This window comes from Macaca mulatta, chromosome X, assembly GCF_049350105.2.
Source record: "Macaca mulatta isolate MMU2019108-1 chromosome X, T2T-MMU8v2.0, whole genome shotgun sequence".
In the NCBI taxonomy this organism is placed as follows: Eukaryota; Metazoa; Chordata; class Mammalia; order Primates; family Cercopithecidae; genus Macaca; species Macaca mulatta.
In genome coordinates, this window is record NC_133426.1 from 126,895,495 (window position 1) to 126,907,535 (window position 12,041).

At 41.1% G+C, this 12,041-nt stretch overlaps 1 non-coding gene and 1 pseudogene across 1 annotated transcript; both read right to left on the reverse strand.

Annotated features, from left to right (window-relative positions):
- Window positions 1-9,643: 9,643 nt before the first annotated feature.
- LOC114675205 (U7 small nuclear RNA) lies at window positions 9,644-9,703 on the reverse strand. The gene has a single exon (XR_003726295.1). It is a non-coding gene; the product is annotated as a U7 small nuclear RNA (small nuclear RNA).
- A 1,527-nt stretch (window positions 9,704-11,230) lies between these two features.
- Window positions 11,231-11,280, reverse strand: LOC114675212 (U7 small nuclear RNA; annotated as a pseudogene).
- Between the last annotated feature and the right edge of the window lie 761 nt (window positions 11,281-12,041).

A 12,041-nucleotide genomic window follows, 5' to 3' on the forward strand; every position in this document is an offset into this window, starting at 1 on the left:
TAATGGTGAACAACAAGCAAACAGGATTTAATTGTGAAATTCTATAATTGTGCTTTGGAATATGTTAACTTGAGAGAAAGCATTTGACATGTTGATAGTGCTCTTATTTTTTTTTTTTAGTTGGATACATTTAATTTGATAATATTTCAATTAGACAGATTTATATTCTGTACCTGAATGGAATGAAATTGAGAAAGCCTATGATTTTCAGCATCCACATTTGGCAACATTTTCAAAAGAAACATAGAGACAACTTTTTAAATGAGTTCTGTCATGTGAAAATATTCGTTGAAGAATGACGTTTTGAATAGAGAGTTTCTGTAAGAATATTTGAGATGAAATAATTACCCATTTTAATTTTTTTTAAAGTGTAATTGTGAGTCTGGGGGAGGTAGCTCACACCTGTAATCCCAGCACTTTGACAGACAAAGGTGTGAGGATCAATTGAGGCCAGGAATTTGAGACCAGCCTGGGCAACATAAAGAAACCCTGTCTCTACAGCAACAACAACAACATATTATAAAACAGAAGTAGGCAGGTATGGTGGCACACACCTGTAGTTCTAGCTACTCAGGAGGCTGAAGCATGAAGATTGCTTGAGCATAGGAGTTTGAGGTTGCTATGAGCCGTGATTACACCACTGCACTTTGGCCTTGGTGACAGAACAAGACTCCATCTCAAAAAAAAAAAAAAAAAAAAAAAGTAATTATGACTAAGTATGCTATAGTTAAGATGTATACCTTTTATTGAACTTGAGGTACAGGGTATTCACCTCAATACTATCTCAGCACCTGCAGACACAATATTTTCTAAATTAAAAATAGTATGGTTTACAGATACAAGATAATTGAAGTTATTAACAATTTCAAATTTCTTAACCATAAAATAAAAATTTTTCTTTTTTTTAAAGACAAGTTTTCACTATGTTGTTCAGACTGGTCTCGAACTCCTGGGCTCAAGTGATTAGCCCTCCTGGGCCTCCCCAAGTGTTGGGATTACAGGCATGAGCCACCTCACTCAGCCTAAAATGCAAGCTTAAAAATGATTGCAGACCATTTTATTTTAGAATTTAAAAATAACAAAATCAGCCGAGCATGGTGGCTCATACCTGTAATCCCAGCACTTTGGGAGGTGGAGACAGGCGGATCAGTTGAGGCCAGGAGTTCGAGGCCAGCTTGGCCAACATGGTGAAACCCCATCTCTATTAAAAATACAAAAATTAGCTGGGCGTGGTGGCAGGCACCTGTAATCCCAGCTACTCGGAAGGCTGAGGAAGCAGAACTGCTCGAACAGGGGAGGCAGAGGTTGCTGTGAGTGGAGATCGCACTAATGCACTTTAGCCTGGGCGACAGAGCGAGATTCTGTTTCAAAAAATACAATAAAATAAAAATAACAAAATCATATTGAAACAATACCTTCTTCACAAAAATACCAGTGATGCATTATAAGACAGGACTAAGAAACTGATCAGACTATGTGAATATGTACCAATAATAATTGCTCCTGCTATTTGAAAATTTTTAGTAATCAGTATAAATAACATTTTGCTTTAATATATACAGATGGATGTTATCTTTGTTTTTTAAATAAAGCATTTTACTTTTGACAATGGTTTTTGCACACTAATAAAATCAATTTTTGGTACAAAATAAATATTTCAGAAAAGTTATATAGTTGGTTTCAGAGCTCTCTTCACTCAAAAGTGTATCAGCTTGGACAAGAAGTTATGTGGTCTCCTTAACTATAGCATAGTTAGCATATTAGCTTTTGCAGCAGACAGCCTGGATTTCAATCCCAGTTCTAACACATAGTAGTTTTGTGACTTTAAGTAAGCTATTCAATCACTCTCATACTGAGTTTCCTCATCCTTTTTTTTTTTTTTTTTTGAGACAGAGTCTCGCTCTGTCGCCCAGGTTGGAGTGCAATGGGGCAATCTCTGCTCACTGCAACCTCCGCCTCCTGGGTTCAAGCAATTCTGCCTCAGCCTCCCAAGTAGCTGGGACTAAAGGTGTGCACTAGCACCACCGTGTCCAGCTAATTTTTGTTTGTTTGTTTTGTTTTTGAGACGGAGTCTCGCTCTGTTGCCCAGGCTGGAGTGCAGTGGTGTGATCTCGGCTCACTGCAACCTGCACCTCCCGGGTTCAAGCAATTCTGCCTCAGCCTCCAAAATAGCTGGGATTATGGGCGTGTGCCACCACACCCAGTTAATTTTTTTTTTTTTTTTTAGTAGACACAGCGTTTCACCATATTGGCCAAGCTGATTTTGAACTCTTAACCTCAAGTGATCCGCTTGCCTCAGCCTCCCAAAGTGCTAGGATTAAAGGACTGAGCCACTGCACCTGGTCATAATTTTTGTATTTTTAATAGAGACGGGGTTTCACCATGTTGGCCAGGCTGGTCTCCAACTCCTGACCTCAGGTGATTGGCCTGCCTCGGCCTCAAGTTTCCTCATCTTTAAAATGGTAATGGTAATAACATAAATTCTCTCAGTGGTTTGTTGCAAGGATGAAATGAAATAATGTGTATAAGGCACTTGGTACAGTGCCTTGGAATGTTGCACTCTCAGTAAACATGAATTATTATCATTGCTGTTGTTATTACAATTAAGAGGCTATATTCATGATTATTGTTAGATTTTCCTTACCATTGACTTGGCGTCCTAACAGCAGATTGGTTGCCTGGACTTGTCCTTTTCTAGCAAAGGGATCCAGTGATCAGGAAGATTTGCCAAATTAAATGGTGGCATAGACCAGCATTGTCTTGTCTTGTCTTTTTTCTTTCTTTCTTTTTTTTTTTTTTTTTTTTTGAGACAGAGTCTTGCTCTGTCACCCAGGCTGGAGTGCAGTGGCACAATCTCAGCTCACTGCAACCTCCGCCTTCCAGGTTCAAGCAATTCTCCCACCTCAGCCCCCTGAGTAGCTGGGACTACAGGTGTGCACCACCACGTCTGGCTAATTTTTGTCTTTTTAGTAGAGACGGGGTTTTGCCATGTTGGCCAGACTTAGACCAGCATTTTCAAAATTATTTTTTCTCAGAATACTGCAAGAATACTACAACATTGAAAGAATACTGTATTATTGCAGAATCCTGCAAGGTGCTCTGTCAGCAAAAGGTTCTGTTGTCAACTGGTGTTGGGAAGCTATAGACATGTGTTGTAAATTCATAATACGTATTTAGCACTGTAAAATCTCTCCAAAGTCCTGCAATAAACACTTATATTTTGCTTAACCCTCATTTTCCAAATTTATTTGATAATGTAGCCTCTCCTTCCCTCTCTCTTTTGTATGTATGTGATGCCTTCAACATAATAGAGAGTATTCTACAAAACATTTTGCGAAACATGAATCTAATACAACATTTTCATTTTAAAAATGAGAGGCTCAGCTGAGAGAAGGACTTTCCCAAGGCCACACAGTAATAGTGGATATGTAGACCTAGATGCCAGGGCTCCAAATCCTTGTGCTTTTTCTTTTAGGGAAGTGTCTTTGTATGTAATAATCCTTGTGCATGGATACATGAATGTGGGCTGTATATTGATAAGTAGGTGTGTGATACCTCCGACATTTCAAGGACAAGGACATTTTATAACAGCCAGAGGGTTTTTTTTTTGTTTTTTGTTTTTTTTGAGCGGAGTCTGGCTCTGTCACCCAGGCTGGAGTGCAGTGGCGCGATCTCGGCTCACTGCAACCTCCGCCTCCCGGGTTCAAGCGATTCTCCTGCCTCAGTCTCCTGATTAGCTGGGATTACAGGCGTGCACTACCACGCCCCGCTAATTTTTGTATTTTTAGTAGAGGCGGGGTTTCACCATGTTGCCCAGGCTGGTCTCGAATTCCTAACCTCAGGTGATCCCCCACCTCGGCCTCCCAAAGTGCTGGGACTACAGGCGTGAGCCACCGCGCCCGGCCGGTTTTTTTTTTTTTTTTTTTTTCAATTATGAAACCTACCGTTTTAACAACCTCCACGCTCTCTGGGACTGAAAGTTTCCGCTCATAGGCAATAGGCAGCCACCACAGACCACAGTAATGGAAAATGGTCTCTTGAACTGACACCAGATGAATGCCAGAGGGCGCTCTTTCCTAAACGGTACCAATTTAGAGTCCCTAAGCAGGAAGGCACAAAACCAACAAGTTTCAAGGAGACGGAGGAGGTGAGAAAACACTGTGTCTGGAGGAAGTATAGTAATGTTTAAGATATAAAGCCATGGACGAGAAGTTAGAAAAGAAAGGGAGACTGAATAGCACTGTATCAATATATAAAACAGTTTTATAATCAACAAAACTAAGATTATAGGCCAGGCACGGTGGCTCAGTTCTGTAATCCCAGCATTTTGGGAGGCCGAGGCGGGAGGATCACTTGAAGCTAGGATTTCTAGATCAGCCTGGGCAACATGGCAAAACACTGTCTCTATCAAAAATACAAAAATTAGCCGGGCGTGGTGGCGCACGCCTGTAATTCCAGCTACTTGGGAGGTTGAGGCAGGAGAATTGCTAGAACCCAGAAGGCGGAGATTGCAGTAAGCCGAGATTGCGCCACTGCACTCCAACCTGGGCGACAGAGCAAGACCCTGTCACAAAAACAAACAAACAAGCAAAAAAAAAAACTAAGATTATAAACAAAAAAAGTAAATGCAAAAAAGTTTTTAATGCATAGGAATGATAAAAAGCCAACATGAAATTATATATATAATTGCATATTATAAATAATTATAATTAAATAAGTATGTAATTGATTTTATATTATAATTATATGATATATGCACACATACATATAATCTGTCTATGAAATCTATGAAACCACCAAGTCTCCAACAGCCAAAATGTCAAGTTCATATTTAGAGGAAATAATATAGAAATAATTGCTAAGGACCCCATCTCTAAAAAATAAAAAAGAACAGAAATTCCTGATATTATTGAGCACATACTATGTATTTGGTACCTTATGTCCACTTTTAACACTTAAGTTTATGAGGTAGTTATTATTAGAATACCGTCCTCATTTTTCTGGGTTTTTTTTCAACAGGGTCTTTGTCGCCCAGACTGGAGTGCAGTGGCATGATCATGGTTCATTGCAATCTCGAACTCCTGAGCTCAAGCAATCCTCTTGCCTCAGTCTCCTGAGTAGCTCGGACTAGAGGCATGTGCCGCTATACCTGGCTAATTAAAAAAAAGAAATTTTAGAGGTGGGGTCTTGCTATGTTGCCCAGAGTGGTCTGAAACCCCTGGCCTCAAGTAATCTCCCCATCTCAGCCTCCCAAAGTGCTGGGATTATAGGTGTGAGCCACCGTGCCTGGCCTTGTCTTCATTTTACACATGAGGAAACTGAGGCTTAAAGGCTTAAGTAACTTGTCCAAGTTCAGAGTGCTAAGTGAAAGAGATAGCTGAGACGTCAAGGTCTTCCTCCAGAGGACCCAACTATTCCCTGCTTCTTTCCCATGCCTTATAAAGCCCTGTGTGGCCTGGTTTCCACTTACCTCTCCAGCCTTCCTCATCACTCAGCTCTCTGAAAAGACCATGTTCCCTGCCTAGGACCCACTTCCCTCCATCTTTGCCTGACTCAATGTTACCCGTCCTACTGGCTTAGCTTAGACATCACTTCCTTCAGGAAGTCTTCTCTGTTCTCCAAGCCTGGATTAGGTGACCTTTCTTTTTTTTTTTTTTTTTTTTTGAGACGGAGTCTCGCTCTGTCGCCCAGGCTGGAGTGCAGTGGCGCGATCTTGGCTCACTGCAAGCTCCGCCTCCCGGGTTCACGCCATTCTCCTGCCTCAGCCTCCCGAGTAGCTGGGACTACAGGCGCCCACAACCGCGCCCGGCTAATTTTTTGTATTTTTAGTAGAGACGGGGTTTTACCATGGTCTCGATCTCCTGACCTTGTGATCCGCCCGCCTCGGCCTCCCAAAGTGCTGGGATTACAGGCGTGAGCCACCGCGCCCGGCCTAGGTGACCTTTCTTTGTGGGTGTTCGGCTCTCCATCATCTCACCACACTGCATGGCAACTGTCCACTTCCTGATCTGTGTCCTCTGTTAGACTGGGAGTTTGGGGAGAGCAGAGACTAGATTTGGCTTGCTCCCAACTGCGTTTCCCAATCCTGGCACAATGCCTGCCACATAGTAAGTTCTCTATACACAGAGACTCCTCTGCTTAAAACATTTCTTAGAGAACCACATGTGAAGAGAAAATGTCATCAACTCTGCCACCAGCAGATGGTTATTGGCTGTCATTTTGGTCTCTGGCATTGGTGGTTCATCAGGCATGTTTGCTGTGATTTTGCTTATGTTTGAGTAGTTTAATGAATGTTATTAATGTATTATATACCTGATACAAATAAAGAGTGTTGAAAGTCCCAGCAAGAAGTGACATAGGGTTACAATAGAAATTAAATTAGAGCCGGGTACAAAGGCTCAGGCCTGTAATCCCAGCAGGTTGGGAAGCCGAGGTGGGAGGATTGCTTAAACCCAGAAGTTTGAGACCAGCCTGAGCAACATAATGAGACCCCATCTCTATGAAACATTTTTTTAAAAATTAGCTGGGCATGGGCCGGGTGCAGGGCCTCACACCTATAATCGCAGCACTTTGGGAGGCTGAGGCGGGTGGATCATGAGGTCAGGAGTTTGAGACCAGCCTGGCCAACATAATGAAACCCCATCTCTACTAAAATTACAAAAATTAGCCAGGCATGGTGGCACGCGCCTGTAGTCCCAGCTACTCAGGAGGCTGAGGCAGGAGAATTGCTTGAAACCGGGAGGTGGACATTGCAGTGAGCCGAGATCATGCCACTACACTCCAGCCTGGGAGACAGAGAGAAACTCCGTCTCAAAAAAACAAACAAACAAACAAACAAACAAAAAAACAAAAAAACAAAACAAAATTAGCTGGGCATGATGGCATATGCCTGTTGTCCCAGCTACTTGAGAGGCTGAAGTGGGAGGCTCACTTGAGCCCAGGAGGTTGAGGCTGCAGTGAGTCATGTTTACAACACTGCACTCCAGCCTGGGTGACAAGGTGAGGCCCTGTCTCTAAGAAAGAGAGAGAGAGAGAGAGAGAGAGAGAGAGAGAGAGAGAAAGAAAGAGAAAGAGAAAGAAAGAAAGGAGGGAGGGGGCCGGGCGCGGTGGCTCAAGCCTGTAATCCCAGCACTTTGGGAGGCCGAGGCGGGCGGATCACGAGGTCAGGAGATCGAGACCATCCTGGCTAACACGGTGAAACCCCGTCTCTACTAAAAATACAAAAAACTAGCCGGGCGCGGTGGCGGGCGCCTGTAGTCCCAGCTACTCGGGAGGCTGAGGCAGGAGAATGGCGTAAACCCGGGAGGCGGAGCTTGCAGTGAGCTGAGATCCGGCCACTGCACTCCAGCCTGGGTGACAGAGCAAGACTCCGTCTCAAAAAAAAAAAAAAAAAAAAAAAAAAAAAAAAAAAAGAAAGGAGGGAGGGAAGGAAGGAAGGAAGGAAAGAAAATTAGAAATAAATAAATATGAAAATTATCAGGATTGTACAAAATATATATGAATAGTTAATAGTAGTAAACATTCTGATGGACAAACACTAAATCATGCAGCGTGTGAAGAAAGCTGCGTCAATGAAGGTCAAAAAACATCTATAAGAACCGTATATTTTGACCGGGGAAATGCGTGTCTTAGGCTAATTCCCAGAGCGCTCGTTTTTGGCTGGTCAAGGTGGAGTTAGAGGTCTCTGTCCACTTTTCAAAAGTATTGTTTTAATCCTTTATGACACAGGACGGCCTTGAGTTTCTCTGAAATCTATTATTGTGACATCTTGAATTTAAAGATGTTATGGCAAAGAGCTAAAATAATCAATGTTTATGAAGGAGGGTCACATCCTAAAAAATAAAACAAAAAACAACACAGAGAATTCCTCCTACTGTGTATCCCCTAACCCCATTTCTATAGGATTTTAGAAGGTATTATCTAGATTTCACAACGTATTACCATCTCCTGAATGCCTATTACAGGTCAGGCACTTTTTTTTTTTTTTTTTTTTGAGACGAAGTTTCGCTCTGTCACCCAGGCTGCAGTGCAGTGGCATGATCTTGGCTCACTGCAACCTCCCCGCCTTTGGGTTCAAGCCATTCTCTTGCCTCAGCCTCCCGAGTAGCTGAGATAACAGGCAAGCACCACCATGTCCGGCTAATTTTTGTATTTTTAGTAGAGACAGGTATTCGCCATGTTGACCAGACTGGTCTCGAACTCCTGGCCTCAGGTGATCCACCCGCCTCGCCTCTGAAAGTGCTGGGATTACAGGTGTGAGCCACCGTGCCTGGCCTAGGTCGGGCACTTCTAAACATTTTTTTTTTTTCAGTTCATTCACACATCCCTGTGAGACAGATACTATCTCATTCTACAGATTGGGAAACTAGGGCCCTGAAAAGTTAAGTCACTTTCCCAAGGAAACTAGGGAAGTGTTTATGTTGGAATTGGAAGGATCCAATATGCTCCTTACAGTCCACCAGCCTTCCTCTATTATCTAATTTCATTCTCACAACAATCACGTGAATGAAGTTAAGAAAATTATTCCCCCACCTCTCAGATGAAAACAGTGAAACCCAGGAATGTTCACAGTTTCACTATGCAGTGAGTAGAAATAGACGTGAACTCACATTTTGTGTCTCTAGGTCCAGTGCTCTCTCCAGGTCACCATAACTTTATTTCTTCATTGGTTGGTTAAAGGCTAGTGGTTGGAGCTTTCCCAGGGATTAGTCCTTCTTAGTGGCTGTGGAGTATGTGCCTGAGGTAGGGGGGGGACTGGCCTGCTCTGTTGTTGGGATAAGGGAAGGAACAGCAGATACCCCACTAGAAGAAATGTTAGAGGATGTCCTTCATGATAACAGATTAAAATCTGGATCTACACGAAGAAATGAAGAGCACTGGATATGGTAACTACATGGGTAAAATGCACAAGATATTTTTTTCTTATAATTTAAATCTCTTTATAAGATATTTGGCTTAAAAATAACAACATTGTATTGTGCAGTTTATAACATGTAGAAAAAATGCATGGCAACAATAGTGGTATGGTTTGAATGTGCTTCATTAAAAATTCATGGTGAAATTTAATCTCCACTGTGGTGGTATTAAGAGGTGGGGTTTTGGGGGAAATGATTAAGTCACGAGGGCTTTGGCCTCATGAATGGATTAGTGCCATATAAAAGGTCTGGGATGGGAGAGGTGGCTCACACCTGTAATCCCAGCACTTTGGGAGGCCGAGGCTGGTGAATCACTTGACTCCAGGAATTTGAGACCAGCCTGGCCAACATGGCGAAATCCCATCTCTACAAAAAATAGAAAAATTAGCCGGGCATGGTGGCGTGCACCTGTGGTCCCAGTTACTCAGGAAGCTGCAGCAGGAGGATCTCTGGAGCCTGGGAGGTTGAGGCTGCAGGGAGCCGTGATAGTGCCACTGCACTCTAGCCTCGGTGACAGAGTGAGACCCTGCTTCCAAAACTAAAAAACAAAAAGAAGGTGGACTGTAACAGGTTAAAGATGTATTACTGTAAAACCTAAAGCAACCACTAAAATAACAAAACAAAGAGTTATATTTAATAAGCCAACAAAGGCAATAAAATATAATCGTTAAAATGCTCAATTCATATTAATTTATTACTTTTTCCTTTTTTTCTTTTCCTTTTTTTGTGGAGGCTTTCTGGAAAACCAGAAAACCTGCTAGACAAATTCTAAAAGAGCTGTAACACTGACTTTTTCCTTTTTTGAATCATGCTTTTGCCCTAAACCCCATAGATTTTCTCCTATATTTTTTCTAAAAGTGTTACAATTTTACATTTTATATCTAAGTCTGTGGCCCACTTTGAGTTATTTTTTGTATATGGTGTGAGATTTAGATTGAAGTTCATTTTGTTTTGCTTACGGTTGTCCAATTGTGCCAACACCATTTGTTAAAAAGGCTATCGTTCCTCCATTGATTTGCTTTTGTATGTTTGTCAAAAATCAGTTGGAATAGCAAACTATATGTTACATGTACTTTGCCATAATAAAAGAAGAAAAAAACAAACAGATGGGTTCTTTCTTCTGTTGCATTGATCTGTATGTCTATATTTCCACCAATATCACACGGTCTTTATTACTGTAACTATATATTAGGGCTTAATATCAAATACAGTAATTCCTCCCACTTTATTCTTCTTTTTCAAGAATAAGCTTGTCTATTTCTACAAAAAGCCTTGCTGGGATTTTGATAGGAATTGCATTGCATCTATAGATCAGTTTGGGAATATACTATGTTGTGTATTCTAATCCATAAGTATGCTATGGCACTCCGTTTCAGTCTTCTTTGATCTCTTTCATTAGTATTTTGTAATTTTCACCATACAGATCCTGTATGTGGTTTGTTAAGTTTATATCTAAGTATGTACTGTTCTTCAGAACAATTATAACTGGTATAGCGTTTTTCATTTTGGTTTCCACATGCTCTGTTAATATATAGAAATGCATTTGGCCTTTGCACGTTAATCTTGAATCCTGCAACCTTTCAAGCTCACCTATTAGTTGTAGAGGATTTTTTTGTTGTTTATTTGCTTGGTAGATTTATTAGGCTTTTCTGTGTAGAAAAGCATGCCATCTTCAGGTAAGGACAGATTTATTCTTCCTTTCTAATCGGTTTTCCTTTTATTTTTTTCTTGTCTTATTGTGTTGTGTTTCCAGTACTATGCTGAATGAGTACTGAGAGTGAGTATCCATGCCTGGTTTCGAAACAGGTGGAATCCAGTTACTCTTTCACCATGAACTGTGATGTTAGTTGTACGGGTTTTGTAGATGCCTTTTATCAAGTTAAGGTAGTTCCCCTATCATGCTAACTTGCTGATTTTTTTTTTTAATATAAATGGGTGTTGGATTTTGTCAAATGTTTTCTCTGTGTCAATGAATATGATAATATTTTCTTTCTTGAGCCTATTGATATGGTGAATTACATAGGTTTTTGAGTATTGAACCACCCTTGAATACAGGCATACCTTGTTTTACTGTGCTTTGCAGATATTATGTTTTTTACAAATTGAAGGTTTGTAGCAACCCTTGAGCAAGTCTATCAGTACCATTTTTCCAACAGCATGTGGTCACTTTGTGTCTCTGTGATAGCATGTTTTAACAATAAAATATTTTTTAAAGTATGTACATTGTTTTTTAGACATAATGCTATTGCACATTTAATAGACTACAGTATGGTATAAACATAAGCATTTTATATGCACTCTTTTTCCTTTTTTGTGAAGGTTTTCCAGAAAACCTGCTAGACAAATTCTAAAAGCTGTAACACTGACTTTTTCTTTTTGTGACTCGCTTTATTGCAATATTTGCTTTATTGTGATGGTCTGGAACTGAACCTGCATCATCTCACAGGTATGCCTGTACTGTGGTGGCTAATTTTGTGTGTCAACTTGACTGGCCATGGGTGCTCAGATTAAACATTATTTCTGGATCTGTGAGGATGTTTCCAGGTGAGGTTATCATTTCAATCAGTGAACTCAATATGTAGATTGCCTGCCCTGATGTGGGTGAGCATGATCCAATCCATTGAGGGCCTGAAGAGAACAAGAGGTGGAAAGAGAAGAAAACTGCCCTTTTTGCTTCTTGTTTGCTTGCCTGAATTGAGACATCTCATCTCCAACCCTTCGGCTGGGATTTACACCACTGGCTCCCTGGTTCTCAAACTTTCAATCTCAGACTAAGTTACACTAACAGTTTTCCTGGGTTTCCAGCTTACAGATGACAGATCATGGGACTTCTCAGCCTCCATAATTCCGTGAGCCAATTCCTCAATTCCTTGTGTGTGTCTCTCTCCCTCTTTTTCATCTCCTACTGGTTCTGTTTCTCTAGAGAACCCTGACAAGTACAAATACCTGGAACAAATCCTACTTGATCATGGTGTATAGTTGTTTTTATAAAATATTATATTTCATTTGCTAATATTTTGTAGAGTAGTTTTTGTGCCTATGTTCATAACAGATGCTGGTCTGTAGCCCCTTCCTTCCTTCCTTCCTTCCTTCCTTCCTGCCTTCCTTCCTTCCTCTCTCCCTCCC